We start from the raw sequence: 15,052 nt of genomic DNA, 5'->3' as shown, positions 1-15,052 counted from the left end.
GAGATTTAACCCAAATCAGTCCTGTTTGCTCCAATTTCATCTCATGCTAGAGCTTGCCATGGTGCAATTCCGACATTTATTTCTAAGCCGCTAACAGTGCTTGGCATCTGTGGCAGTTTGTAATGAGGTTTTAGGAAGAAGCCAGAGGGGTATTTGGAAGCTGGTGACTCCACCATGCTGACAGCCTGCTCTGTGATCTGTGGGGTTTTGGTTATGTTCTGGAAGCCCAAGATCCCAAGTGCAACAGCAGCAGGGGCACACACCTCCCAGGCCCTCCCACCCTGTGTTTTGCATAGACACTGCTCTTCCCCAGCTGATGGGATGCTTGAGGTGGATGCAGAAGCTGACTGTCCCTTCCTTTATCATACCAGCAGCCTGTACTCTGCTTCTCTGTTTAGAAAGGTTTCATGCTCACCTTCCCAAACTCCCAGACAACTGCTCTGACATATTTTCCCTGTCAATGTAAAGACAACACAGTCTGGTAAAACATCTGCCTGGGCCTCCCAGGTTACTACATTCTCAGTATTAAAACAAAATTTTCTGAGGGGCTGGCAGGGCAGTTGTGAGTCCCATGCAGTCCAGACCAGCAGTGCAGCTTGCTTCTGGGGGTACACAGCATGATCCCTCTTCCAGACCTCCTTTTCCTGAGATGTTTCTCTCCAAGAAACATAGATCAGCTCTCTTTAGCGCTGACCCACGTGCTGTTCAGTGTCTGACCAGAAACACCACAGACTCTCTCTCAACCAGTAAAATGCACTCTGCAAATAGTGTTTCAGTAGCTGAGGCACAGCAGAAGAGTGAGGCCTGGTGGGAGCTTGTTACACATGATGTAAGTGCCTGGAAGGCTGCTTGGTGTACTGTCAACTTTCAAGTTCATGCTTACAGCAGATGTTTTTGTGCTTCACCATCCTCCATACCAGGGCTTACCCTGTTCACACTGACCAAATGCAAATCTGTGTGTGGGTAACCATGCTGCATATCTGTTCTCACATTAAGATTCAAAGTGCTGTCTTTTTTGGACAGAGTACCAAACTAATTAAGTGATGCAACATTTGGTACAAGGCGCTGTGTCAGGGAGGTGGCCTGCTACAGCACATCTAGCTTCTTCTGGAAGCCTCGGTTTTCATGATCTGCCATGGGAGCCTGAGAGACTAGCTTAGCTCCAGACTTCAGCAAACAGACATGTGAAGTGAGGCGAGAATAACCTCATCTTTTGTGCTTGAAAGAGGAATAGTCTCTTAATTTTGCACAGGATGTGCTGTATTGCATGGCAGAAGGAGAGCTGGGATCTGGTAGGACTGCAGCTATTTTTAGAGCCAGATACAGGTCAGCTCTAGTGGGGTACAGGGAAAAGAAACATGGTTTTCCAAATCAGTGATGCTTTACAGGATGGAATTAAACAATAATAACAGATAATTGGCCAGACTGCTTGCCTAGAAGAGAAGATATATTGACTTTGCTGGCTGACAGAATACCTTTGTAAAACTGGAATTAGCTAGAAGCTGTTAATAGATGGAGAACGAAGATAGATACAGAAGAGGTTTGAGAATTAGTATGCCATGCTCACTCCAGTATCACAGGCCAATGTGCGAAAGAGCATCCTCCCAGGGTGCCTGGCTGTATGTCGTGGGCCAGGTGTATCATCCCAGATACTAGTGTTACATGGAGAACACCATGGTGGGGAGTTACACAGACACTGTCCAAGGATGCATATGCTTTTGAGCTGGGATGGCAGCACTGCAGCCACACAAGTCAGCTCTCAGAGCATGCCACAAAAGGATATTGAGCATTACCAGTGCTCATTTATCACTCACCACCTTGAATGTCAGTGGAGGATTGCTTTAAACCCACCTGATAGCAACCAAATTCAATGCACCATTTTGGAAGACAAATGTACATGTTTTGTACAAATTTGTACATGCTTGTTGCTGGACATCAGTAAAGAGCAGCAAGTGCACCTTTAAAAACTGGGGACAAGGGTGCATTGCTGCTTCTTGCACTGCTATACTGGTATCCCCAGCCATGACTTTCCTCCCTAATTCAGTCAGCCAAGGTGGTGGTGGGGGGGGGGACCTGCAGCCAGGCTGCAGCAAGAAGCTAGACAAAATGGGAGCGAGGAGCCTGGACAACTGTGCTGGTGATGTGAGGGGAAGGGACATTCCTGAATTCTCACAGTACTTTGGGACAACACATGCAGAGTGCAGGTTCTAATAAGCCTGTTTTCACAGTGAAATCAACAGAGCTTTCCTGTCTTCAGAGTGAGAGCCCACAGTCTGGCAGGAAGAATCTACCTGACCCCATGCTCAGAGCAACTTTCAGCACTGCCACGGGCATTATGAGGACACATCTGAGAGCAATTGTAGTGTAAATGCGAGATATTTTTTTCAAAAGTCCTTGTCTTGCTCACAAATCGGGATGGAGATGCATATTACCTTTGCCTGCCTATAGTTTTCTGTAGGGTGATGCATGGTGCCTTATATCTTGTTAGGTGAACAATCTTTCTAAGCAGGCTCTGTGTCACCCTCTTGCTGGTGCTTTTCATCTGCAAGAGGTGTCAGGCCAGGATGAATATGGACTGAGAATGTGAGAGCCTGCACTGCTTGTTCTGGTGAGAGGTGTTCCAATCTCTACAGGTAAACGTTGATCCTTACCTCAGGATGAGAACCTGGCATAAAAATTAGCTTTCCATCTGACCCCCAGACTGCCAGGATCCTGTTTTGGAAAAGGCCAGCTGAATCTGTCAGATGTCTACTGCAGGTAGGCAGCACTAAACGAAACACTTAAACCATCTCCATAAGTGTGGGAAGTTATTCAGCTTTAACTATTTGCTGCAGAGAGCTCTTGGTATCCATGAGGGTATCACTGGACCATGAGCCACTCACGTACACCATGCAGATTGAAATTTTCACAGGCAGTGTTCTGGGAAGAGGTTGTGAGCCTCTCCTCCACATCCATCCCCATGCACACCTTGGCTCAGACTTGCATTTTTCTTGCAGGTTTGTTAAGTGTTCCTGTGGTACCAGTCTTCATTACAGTGATTAACTGCTTCTGCAAGTGGGCTTGCAGATTTAGTGCCAAGGCTTTCAAAGCCTGTGCACACTTCTGTGATGTGGAGAAGTTGTTCCCTGCTTTAATGGAACTGCAACCTCTGGCTACATTCGAAGGTTACTGAATTTGTGAGTAATGGTTTTCTATGGTTACATTGCCTTGCTTTTATGTTCTGTGACTGTTTTTCTCTTTTAAAACATTGTATAACTGAAGTGCCGATGATTCCAAGAGCAGTGCTGGTGGGTGACAGAGACAGTAGGAATTTAGCAAGGCAATGAGGTGGCATCATCAGGTGAAAATCACCCTCTGCAGGGCCTGAGTGTTGTACGCTCCCACTTAAAGCACAGTGACAAGGTGACACACGTGCCCACTACCACAGCCCACTCCTTAATGTGGCTGTGTTCATCTGAGCACCACACACTTACCCATGCCTGTCACCAGAGCTGGACCCTGACTGAGGATAATTCAGTGCATTCATATGGGATTGCCCTGAAATAACTGTCTTTCAGAGATCTCAGAATCATGACAATGAAATGAAATGTGCAGCTGGGAGGCTCTCATGTAACAATCTTCCATTTCCAGTGTGGGCCCCTTGCCCACCCCCACATTTCTCATGCAGAGAATGAAATCAGAGCCAGACCACGAACAGCAGAAGAGGAGGGCTTGGTGAATCAGTGCAGCTCTGTGGGTGTTTGCTTGGGCCCCCATGCATATGGCAGCAAGTTTGAGTCCTACTCCATGCTATGGGCCCATGGCCAATGCAGAGGCTGATTTGAGGTTGCTCTCCTATATGTTATATTTTAGTTTAGAGTCTCGACAGTCCATCCTCAAAAGCTGTCTAAGCTGTGGCTTCACGCTGCTCCGTCCCTCTGGGACCATCGAGTGTTAGGGATGATGCAGACCACTCTCAAGGACTTTATTGTTGGCCCAGACCACTGACAGGGAGCACTGCAAGGCCAGTGGTGGTGCAGAGACATTGGGAGTGCACTCTTGCAGACAATGACTTTGAGAGCACTTAGAGGTGTTAGTGGGATTTAGGAATAAATCAATTACTGGATTAAAATAATCAAGAAAAACATTTAAAATGATCTTCAGAAAACTGAAGTGTTGGAAAATTCACTGCAGAGAGCTGCGGCACAGCAGTGCATCCTCCCAGCTTTGCTTCTAACCACAAAGTACAGGATGGGCAGAGACTTTGCTGTCCATGCTGCTTGCCCACCTCTTTCTGACCGCCTAGTTACTGTAGGGCTCCAAGTGTTCACCTACTGCCTAGCCATGGTGAGTGGGCTGAGTCTGCAACAAACCAGAAGAATGTGAATTTAAATGGTCTTGAAAAGAGCCTGGATCTCCAACAGCTTTATCCGGGTGGATTTGGGTAACACTGAGTAAAGCAATAGAGTGAAGCTGATCATGGAACTTAATTCCTTAAGTGTTTGGTATCTCCTCAAGGCTTGCTTCCCTGAATCCCAGCTGCAGCCCACATTGCCTGCGGTGTGCTTTACAGGTTGTCCTGCTTTGGATTGCTTCCACATCAAGAACAACAGAGAGCTGTGGCCATGAGCCATCTGCTGTCACAAGTCACCTGGCCCATATATCCCAAGCTGCCCTTCAGAGGTCACTGGGTCCACCCATGCCAGGGTAAGTGGGGAGCAGAGAGGTTACAGATGTGTCCCTGGGCATCCACATCCCAGGTGAGGATTTTGGGGAATATTTCCTGTCCTCAGTGCAAGGCTGCAACAGAACTTATTTAGACCTTGATGGGAGAGATGAGTAGGATCTCAGTAGATACCCACTAGGTGCTGAGTACTTGTGCAAGGTTTGCCCCGTCCCAGGAGGCAGGCTGCTCCCTGGGACCTCCATACCACACAGTTAGGACAGCCCTGTCACCGAGGGTAGGATGGATGTAAGAAACACGTCCCTGGACAAATAGCTGAAATGGCTGGAGAGAGGGCGGAGGGAAGAGAGGAGTGTCCCAGTGCTGAGCCCTCAAAAGACAATGAGGACCTGCCAGCAGCACTGGGGAAAGACCAGTGAGGAGAGTAAAGGGAGGGAGGGGAAGAGGAGTTGGGGCACAGCAGTAGCTGATGAGGGACAAGGAGTGAGTCAGAAGGAGACCACATGTGATGATGGAGTGGTAGAGATGAGAATGGGGTGGTGGGGAGATGAGTCAAAAGATGTAGGACGTGAAAGGTCTGAAACTCGTATGGTTTTGACCCATCTGGCTGGTAGAAAGGGACATAGATTGATTTCTATGTTCTCACGAAAGCTTAAATAGCACTAACTGAAGCCCCCACTTGGAAAGCCAGGGAAATAAATCTTCCTATCTGAGCTCTTGAGAGTGAGCAAACACTTATGTGATGGATGATTTCTGTTTTGTCTCTTTGCAGTTTCCCACACCTGTATATGGCATATTCCTTTCAAAAGCTGTGTCTGAGATACCAACAGGAAGGGGCATTTTTCCTATGCCAGCTGCTGTATGCAGGCAAAGATGGAGCTTCCAGGCTGCAGAGCTTGCCTGTCCCCCAGGGGGGAATGGTTCAGAGATGAGCCAGAGAGAAGATGAGAGCTCGCATGGGGCCTGTGGCTCCACAGAGCCTAGGAGGCTGCTGGGAAGAGCAGAGAAAATAAATGAGGGACTGTGTTGGCTGACCTGCAGAGGAGCACCCTGCTGGGCTGAGGGCACCTTGGTGGAGGTTGGAGAGGCAAGGACACAGTGAGCATGGAGAGGTCTTACTTCAACACCCTCCTATATATGCATGCTGAGTTTTCTCTGTTTGTAACCATTTCTTATTGTCCCCTTACGTAGGTTAGTGGTGCAGTGTGGTGGTTTTACCTTGCTAGGCAGCTGAACTCCACCACAACTGCTCTCTCACTCCCCCTCCTCAGAAGACTTGGAAAAAAAGAAAAGGAAAGAAACAACTCCTGGGTTGAGACAATTATAATTTAATTAAAGAAAAAATAATTGTTAAGGGAGAATTATTATTTAAATTATTTAACTAAAGGGAAATGGGAAGGGGGAAAAGGGGGAAAAAAAGAAAAAAAAAAACAAAAGCCACAAAACACCACAAGCAAATGCCGCGTGGAAGTACAGAGGAAATAAATTACCCTCTTCTTCCCACAAACAGGAGATGCTTGACCACGTCCTTGAAGCAGGGCCTCAACCTGCTTGCAGCCATTGTTTGGGAGGACAGACATTTTCACAATGAGAGCCCACCCCTCCCCTCTTCTTCCTTTTTCCACCTTTTATTGCTGAGTGTGACACCACATGGCATGGAATATCCCTTTGGTTGGTTTAGGTCAGCTGCCCTGGTGGTGTTCCTTTCTCACCTTTTGCCCACCCCCAGCCTGCTGGCCCCTGGGGGCTGGAGGGAGTCCTGATGCTGTGCCAGCACTGCTCAGCAGTAGACACAACACTGGTGTGATACCAGTGCTGTTCTAGCTACAAGTGCAGAGCACTGTATGGGCTGCTGCAGAGAATGTTAACGCCATCCCAGCCAGACCCAGTATATGAAGAAGTCTTCCTCTCTGCTCCAAACCACCGTCTTCTCCACCAGCATGGGCAGGTAGGCCCTGTTCCAGATCATCAGCTCTTTAATCCACAGGACTTGTCTGCATTTGGGAGCCCAGGAAGATCTTGCCTTGTCAAATCAGGGTTACTGGTCACGTGCCAGCCTTGCAGTGTGCCATGCCATGCCTGGGTGCCCCAGGAGCTGTGGGGAGCAGGCTGCCAGAACTCAGTGGGCATCCTGCAGAAGCTGTGACAATTGTCAAGTATTCCCTTGAATGAGCACATCCATTTTAATGGCTTTCTTAGTGGCTGGGATTCCCAAGGTGCATAAGCCAGTCAAGAACTTCCTGCCAAAATGGTTTTCATTAGAAAAGTGCTGGATTGTGACCAACATGTGTCATAATGTTTTCAACAAATTGATGATAATGATTGGGAAAAATATAAGCCTGGTGTAGCTCAGGTCCAGGGTGAAACTCATCATTCAGGCTCACCAGGACTGCCATGCTGGAAGGAAACACCTTAAAATATATATGAGTCTCAGATTTGAATCTCTCCATTGCTTTAGAGGCAGCTTTTTGAAGAATACCCTCTGTCTTATTTAGGAGCTGGATTTCTTGTTTTGTTTTGTTTTGTTTTGTTTTGTTTTGTTTTGTTTTCCACCCAGAATATTTCCACAGCCCCAGCTTTTTGGAGAGATTTCCAAACTGCAGTGCCTTCTGGCCAGCCCTTTGTGTGGGACATCTGTCTGTGCTGATGCTGTCTGAGTCCTTGCTCAGTCTTTGTGCTGGTGGGGTGGTACCCCTGGGGCATGAACATGATGGAAATACAGGCATGTGGAGTGGATGGCGGGGTCCTGCTATTGTTCAGGTGTGGAAGGGAAGGCTGAGAAAGTTTATATTTTTAAGTATGGTGTACTTTCTGGAGGTGTGCAGCTCCTGGCAGCCTCCTTCAGCTTCTGCTCCACTCAGGTGGCAGACCGAGCTTGGGAGTCACAGTGACATCTTGTGTTTGGGATGCTTCTGGGCATTCCTGGGTTAGTATCCTGGTCTCGATAGGAAGGGAGGGCGGATTGTAATTTCCATTTTGTGTGGTGCGTGAAAGGATCAGTGAGCATCATGACAGCTGGACCTGGAGAAACAGAAAGAGAGCATGGGTATTTGACTGCTGGGGTGGGATAATATTTCCAGAATGGACTAGCTTGATTCTTCCTTTCAGTCTGTCCATGGCCCAATCTTCTTGGCTGGTCATATGGTATGAGAGGCCTTTGTTTTTTGCCTCTCTACTGAGCTGTAGTAGGAGATAGCCCCCTTTTAGGACCTGGGAATTAGAGAGGTGATGACTCAGTGTTGCCAGACTTTCTCCATGTTTCCCTGACGAAGAGGTAGGGAAAGCTGCAGCCTGGGGCTGGGCAGGACATACTCCAGGTCACACTAGCACACCTCTCTGATTCCTCCTGCTCCTGGCCAAGTTCAGAGCGTGCAGAGGGCTGTCCATCTCTCCATCAGGGCAGCATTGTTGAGGTCAGCCCAGGTTCTGGATGTTTACAAATCCCAATGCTCCATGTTGCGGGTGGCATACATTGGTTTCCTTTCTTGATGGATATCAAGACCAACTTTTTTGTCTACTATCAGTCATGGAAACTTGCTGCTGTGGGGGGTGGCACATGAAAAGGCAGAGAGGCCTGTCACATCTCTGCTGCAAATTGGTGCAGGATTGATAATGGTGAAGGGTGCATGTTTTTGTCTTATGGGTGACCTAGTGCACAGCACTGAGCATCGGTTTGCTTGGACACACTGCAAAGCTTGGCTAAACTGCAGGTCAGCTTCATCTTTCCATGCTTGTGCAAGGACTCACTGAACTGAGTAGATACTTCTTTGAGAGGTCCCATAAAGCTGGTCTGGCTGCTTTCTAAGGGCACAAGTTCAGACGCTGATCCTGCAATTCACCCAACTTCCATCTTCAAGATAGAGCTGAACAGAAATCTTGGAACAGTTGGAGGGCTGGCACTGTAGGTAGACGTACATATTTGTCCCCAAGGTTTTAAAAGTGCACAAGGGCTCCAGTTAAGCTTGTAACACTGTAGAACAGAACTTTGGGGGAAAATTCTGCACTGAGCTCTCAGTTCTTCCCTGTCCAGGTCAGTCTCAGGAGACTCATTCTCTGCAGAGCATTGTTCCTGCAAGGGTTCAAATTCCAAGGTACTTACACTTGTCTTCCTGCTCTCCTCCTGGGTGCCTGTTTTGCTCTTTCGCTGTTGAGATTTACAGCCCCTCTCTCCATCCCAGTAATCACTATATGCTTGCAGCTCCTCTCTGCCTGGCTGCTTCACCTCTGCAGCTCCTGTGTGCAACTCACGTCCCTGGTTTAAATCTCCCTTTAAGCACACACCTGTTTTCTATTGCTGTTGCGGCATGATTTTAACTGTGTATGTATTACATGTCTTTAAAATTTATGCAATTCATTTTTTTATGTGCAGAGCTTTGCGATAAGCTATGAAAGGTACGCTATAAAAATGTGTAATTGCACTGTATTTTTTTCTTGACACATGGCAAAAATGTATTTTTTTTCCAGGGAAATATGCAGAGGGGGAGGGGAGGAAGAAAACGGGAGAAGCAGCACCAATCAATTCAGCAGAGACAGAGTGCAGACCTGTCCTGTTATGAATTCACCCCAGGTATGGCAGGAGAAGGGTTTGCGGCTGGTGCAGGAAGACGGCTTGCTCTGCAGAGCATCTCCAGTGGCTGCAAGCTGTGAGCTGAGACTTCAGTGAGTGACCCTCTGCCTCGCCTCTTGTTAGTGCCCCTGCTCACTCCTCCATAAATCACTTCAGCACGTGCTTCCTCATCCTAGCAGGCAGAGATAAGAGCTTAGTGCAGAGGTTAATTGGACTACAAAGCAGCAGCTTCCCATGCCGTTATTTCTCTGGCTGACTGGTGAGTGGTTGGGAAGTGCAGCGCTGGGCTGGGGGCTGGCAGGGCTGGATGAGCTGCAGGTTGTACAGACACACTTCAGGCTAGTGTGGAGAAGTGGATTACTGGTGAAGGAGAAGTTGCTGTGGCCCATGGGGGCAGTGACAAAGCCCCTGTTCATCTCTCTTGACCTGCCAACCAAGTGCTCAGCTCCAGAAATAGGAGTCGGTGGAGCAGCACTGCTGTAAAAGGCCTTTAGATCCATTTCTGGTGAGGATGGCAGATATATGGATATCTTCCAGTGTGGGGAGGGGGAGGAAAAGATCAATCATTAACAGCGAGTTTTGCTGAATGCTACCAGCAGATGGTACTGGCAATTTTCACTTCTCTGCCTGTTTTAACATATTGAATTCCAAGCCAAACAAACCAAAACATAACCTCCTCTAAACAAACAAACACCAACAGCCAAGCCACCTCTGAAGAAGAGGTGAAATGTCTTTGCAACAGGCATCTGCTGTGGCTTGTCACGGTGAACATCAGAGACTTCCCCGCTCCCACTCCCTTTCCATGCCACCACAGGGCTGTGATGTCTTGTCCAGCTCTCAGCTCAGTGAAAACTCAGTGGATTTTCAGGCAGTGACAGCTTTTGGGAGAGGGTCCATGACTCACAAATGCTGCTGTCATGGTAGCTCATAGGAACTGGAGAGCATGCCTGTATAGGGCTGGGAAACCTCTCTGACCCTCCACCTCCTCCACATCTTCCCTGGTCTGCTGTGTGCAGTGGGGGAGCAACCTTACTGGGAGCTAATCCACCTGATGTCACTCCTACCCTATGTTCCTTCTGTTTGAACAGGAAAAGATGGTCATGAAAGGCCAAAAGATCTTATGAGCAGCATTGCTGTCCTGGAGTACCCAGGTATGCCCGGTCCCAGGTGAGGGTACCACAGTGAGCAGAGGTGTTTCTTGCATGGGGATGGGGCAAGCAGCTGGGTGGGGGGATGGAGCAAAGGACAGAGAGCCTGGTGGCCAGGTGGTGCTGGGCATTGCCATGTCACCGTATGGTAGAACATTTTAACTCTTTTCAAGGACAAGAAACACTTATTTGAACTTGGAGAAATGTTGCTGGATAAAAGGATGAGTTCCAGAAGCCAGGTCTGTGCTGAAAGACCAGGAATTAGAATAAATATTTACAAAGCAGCCAGCTTTCTCACTGGGGCAGAGTATGTTATCAGAAGTGCACTCAGATGCGTATGGGAAGGCAAGATTTGGTCAGCTCATGTCAGATGGGGGTCCTTGTTCAAACCGCTGACACGAGCCCTCTTTGCTCAGGAGAGGTTACCTGGAATCTGTCCTACCACACCAGGATTCAGGAGACAGCGTGCTGGGACTGTGCAAATGCTCAGAAGTGGAGCAGAAGCCAGGCTGTGCCCTGGCCACATGTCCTTGCTTTGTACTCCTGGCCTTCACATTGCTTTACTTCTGCCTGTTCTCCAGCGCACTCATTAAAGAACAGCTCTGGGTGTGATAGAACTGCCAACGGGTTGTCTAACCCAATAACTCCCCTCCATTTCCCTATGGCCCTGCTCTTTCACTTAGACTCTTGAAGGGAATATTTGGCCAGGAGAAAAGTCACTCTAGTGTGTGAGTGGCAGTCCTCAGCACATTTTCCCTTCTCTGGGAGAAGTCCTCCACATCTTCTCTAAAGCTATCCTTAGTGGCCTTTCTGTGTCCTGTGTTCTGTGGGGCTGAAGGGCTCCTGCACTGTACTAGGAGCTACCTTTGATCTGACTGGATTCAGGGCAAAGTTTGGATTTGTCTGCAGGCACGCACTGCTTAATGGTTACTGTGGGGCTGGTAAGTGGAGGTGGTTTATGTGTGTGACCAAAGTCTGTGTAGAGATCACAGGTAGCTTGCCATTTGCTGTCCCACAGGAGCTAGCTGTGTCCCCAGGGACAGAATTCTACACTGGGGAAAACATTGGTGTGAAGTGTCTGTGTCCCTTCCCAGGACTGTTTTCTTCCCCTGCCTCCCCTTTGCACAGCCAGAACCTCTGAGATGCTTCCATTACTCCTGCACCTTGATTACTTCCCTTCCCTTGCCCTTTCTGGACTTAGAAACCAATGCTGGCTCTCTGCTTCTGCTTGTGGGGTGGCAGGGCACTGCCACTGGGAGGAGATTTGCCTGCAGACAGTCCAGGAAGGACCTGAAGGCAGAGGAATGGCTAAGGGAAGGTCCCATTGGGAAGATGGTACACCCACAGAGTATATGTTGATACGACTCAGGTCTGTGTCCTCCACAGACAGCCTCAGGGCCCTAGAAACCAGTTGCACTCTGCGGGAAGTTTTTTCCATCACTGAAAGCAGCTGTTTATACTTGCATCATTTCTCTAGAAAGCCTTCAAATTCCAGCCTCAGCCTGGTACCTGTCTCCAGTCTGCCCTAGAGCATCTGTAACACTTGGGCTGTATCTCCTCAAGATGTGTCTGTCACAAGGACTTTCCATGGGACTCTCAGCAATCTTGCTGCACAGAGAGGAGAAGCCAGGGTTTCTGCTTCATGCAACAGCCTCATCTCTGATGCCATGGTGCACGGCAGAGGTGAGAGCACACCACTCTTTCCTTCACTTAAAGAGGGGCTGATGGACAAGTGGTGCAGGCCACGCCATGGGGCACTTCCACCGCACCACTCCCAGCCTGTTCTTGTGCTCTGTGCTGGGGGGTGGGAGCATTCCTGCTGCAATCGAGTTCTGGGAAACAAAAGAGCAGAGTGTGCTTGTCCTCACTGCAGGGCGATCCCTTCTCCAGGAGTGACACCACAGACATCACCCCATCTGCTGTCCGAAGCAACTCACAAATTACCAGCCAGCAGAGTCCTCCCTGCCCCACTGCTTCCCTTAGCCACCCTTGAGTTTTGCAGGTGTTGGACAGTGAGTAGAAACTCTTTGCTTACTTCCAGATGCATTTCCTTGAGAACATGCATCCCTTGAGAGAGGCTGTAAAGACTTCTGAAGGGGCAAATCCAGCCTGGGGACAGGAATGTTTTATTTTCTCTCTGCTGTATTTCCTTGGAGGACTCCACCTGTGCTTCATCCTGTTAGATCTTGGTCGAAAAACTTCGACCATTAAGATGCAGCTTGATTAATTGTTCATAGGGATAGTCCCTGTATGGTTTGTATCTAAAATATATGATCCGTACCTTCTCTATGTGTGGAATGAAAGCAACCCAGCAACAACCTTCAGAAGCAGGAATTTTATGAAGTAATAGCAGCAATACAGTGAGCAATAACATACATTAAAAAAAAAAAGTTTAAAGCTATTAGTCAATTTTAGCTGCATGAAATTTTGGTCAGACAGTTCTTCACTTCTGGTAATATCTTCTCCTAAGTGCAATAGAGTTGTGATTGCCTTCAACAGTCTCCATGTGTAGAAGACTGCTTCTTCAGGAAAAGATGTAATGGACTTTTTAATACCTACTGTGTTGCACAGGCAAATAACTTGTGAAGGTTTGAACTGTCCCGACAGCTACGATCAACGATAAATGGGAAAACTCCACTCTGACCAAATATGTGCACTGTTGCACATAGTAGCTCTGTCCTATTAATATTTCTTTGCTGATTTATCTTCTGATCCAGCCTGGATCTTAGGACCTACTGGTCACATGCCAAAAGACAGGTCTCATTTGTTTCCTCGCTGGAAGCTGAACTCTCTAATCCTTAAATAAAATTCAAAGAAAAATCCTCTGGAAGCTGTCAAAGCCATCACTGACGCAACTCAACATCAGCTTTGAATGGGAGGGAGGGATAAGATGCTTCATGTTGAACAGTTCACGTGCTAGTCTCCAGAACTGGCTGCAGGACTCTCCAGGGTCCTGTATGCTCCTGTGCTGTACTGCAGCTGTGTACCCCACAGCACCCCAGAAGAGGCTCATCAGTCTTCTCTGTGTGATGTGCAAAGGGAATCTGAGCCACAACTCATCCCTGTGACATTCTGCTAGCAAAGACACACAGTTTGCTTGTGTTCTGAGAACCATCTCCTTCTGTCCAGCTCATACCAACTGGTCTCTTACAGCGTTTTGGAGGAAGCACAGCTCTTGCTCAACTCTTGTAACATAGGTGGTTGAGCCAGCCCTGTGTAATCCAGCCGTTCCTTGGGGCTGAAGTCACTTCTGCCTGATAAATCTCCCTGGGCTTTTTCCTTCCTTTTACTGGACAAAACTAAGGAAAATGATAATCAAGTGCATCCAGAAAAGTACATGATCAGGCATTTGGTTACAAAGTTGGAGTCATAAAAGGGCAAGGCACTTGAATTTGGGTTTGCTTTTGTTATTTGCTCATGTCCCAGGAGTGATCACAAGGCAACGTCCTCTAATCCAAACACCATCTCTCAGCAGGAGAACCAAGACTTCTTTTCTATGCAGTAAGAACACAGAATTTGTTCTCTGGAATCCCTCTTTATTTTTTTCTTTTTTTTTCTTTTTTTTTTCTTTTTTTTCTTTTTTCTTTTTCCTGTTTTGTCTCTTACTATATCTTAAGAAAATATGGTCACACTCTTGTTTTCCTCCCTGCTTGGAAAGTTGAAGTTGAAGCTTTCACTGGACATCTGTCCTCAGAAATGCCACATACATTTTGAGACCTTTCCAGTAAAATATGCATTATATATCATAGGAAGTTTGGGTTATATAAGAATGCCAGTGACCTTATAACGGTGGCAGTGCACTAGTTTTTCATGACTACCACCTGGGACACACCATTTACGCAGATGACTGACGTCGTAACACAGGGTTTATGCAATAAATACTCCTCCTGCCATGTAAATGGTGCTCATTTGGGAAATGTCACCTCTGCTATTTAAAGCATTTTTTTTTGATCACTGCATTATTCTTAAGCTTGTCACCATACTTTATAAATCACATAAGAGGAGTTTATTATACAAACATATATATATATATATATTCTTTTTTAACTTTACAGTTTCCAGATCATCCCTGGCTTTATGTACAAATTAGACACAACACATCTCCAGGGATGAGACAGATATGCGAATGGGGGTGTTGTGCTCTCTGCAGCCACCCTCTCCTCCCCAAAAAACCTGTCACTCGGGGTCCCTCTCACTGTGTATCGCTGCCTCCTCTTCATCTCTGGTGATGTTGAGTCAGATCCTTTTCTCCCTGCTTGGCCATGCCTGATGGCACGGCAGTCTGTTGTACAGCAGACCTGAGGAGTTCTGTGCAGAGAGGTGTCAGGATTGTGCACTTGACCAGTCTCTCACTGATGTATGTCTCTGATGTCCCCCATCCTGACGAACCTCGTGCTTCCCTGGGTCAAAATCCACCCCTGCAGGGGGCCAGTCTTGCTCACTCCTGGAGGAGAGCTGCATGATGGCTCATGGAGCCAGCTGCCAGATCTGTGCTCTTGCCTGGATGCTTGAGTCTGTCTCTTGTTTGCACTAATTACTGCTCCCAGGGAGCACAGACCTCTGCTGGGTGCCATCCCACAGGCATCACCTATTCCTTAGGTTCTGCAAAGTGTGGCCTTTCCTGTTCTTTTTGCCTCTTTGTGGCTGCTGCTGGTGGTGGACTCTTGCAGGAGG

Source organism: Anser cygnoides, chromosome 17 (genome assembly GCF_040182565.1).
Source record: "Anser cygnoides isolate HZ-2024a breed goose chromosome 17, Taihu_goose_T2T_genome, whole genome shotgun sequence".
In the NCBI taxonomy this organism is placed as follows: domain Eukaryota; kingdom Metazoa; phylum Chordata; class Aves; order Anseriformes; family Anatidae; genus Anser; species Anser cygnoides.
This window is presented reverse-complemented; position numbering follows the sequence as displayed.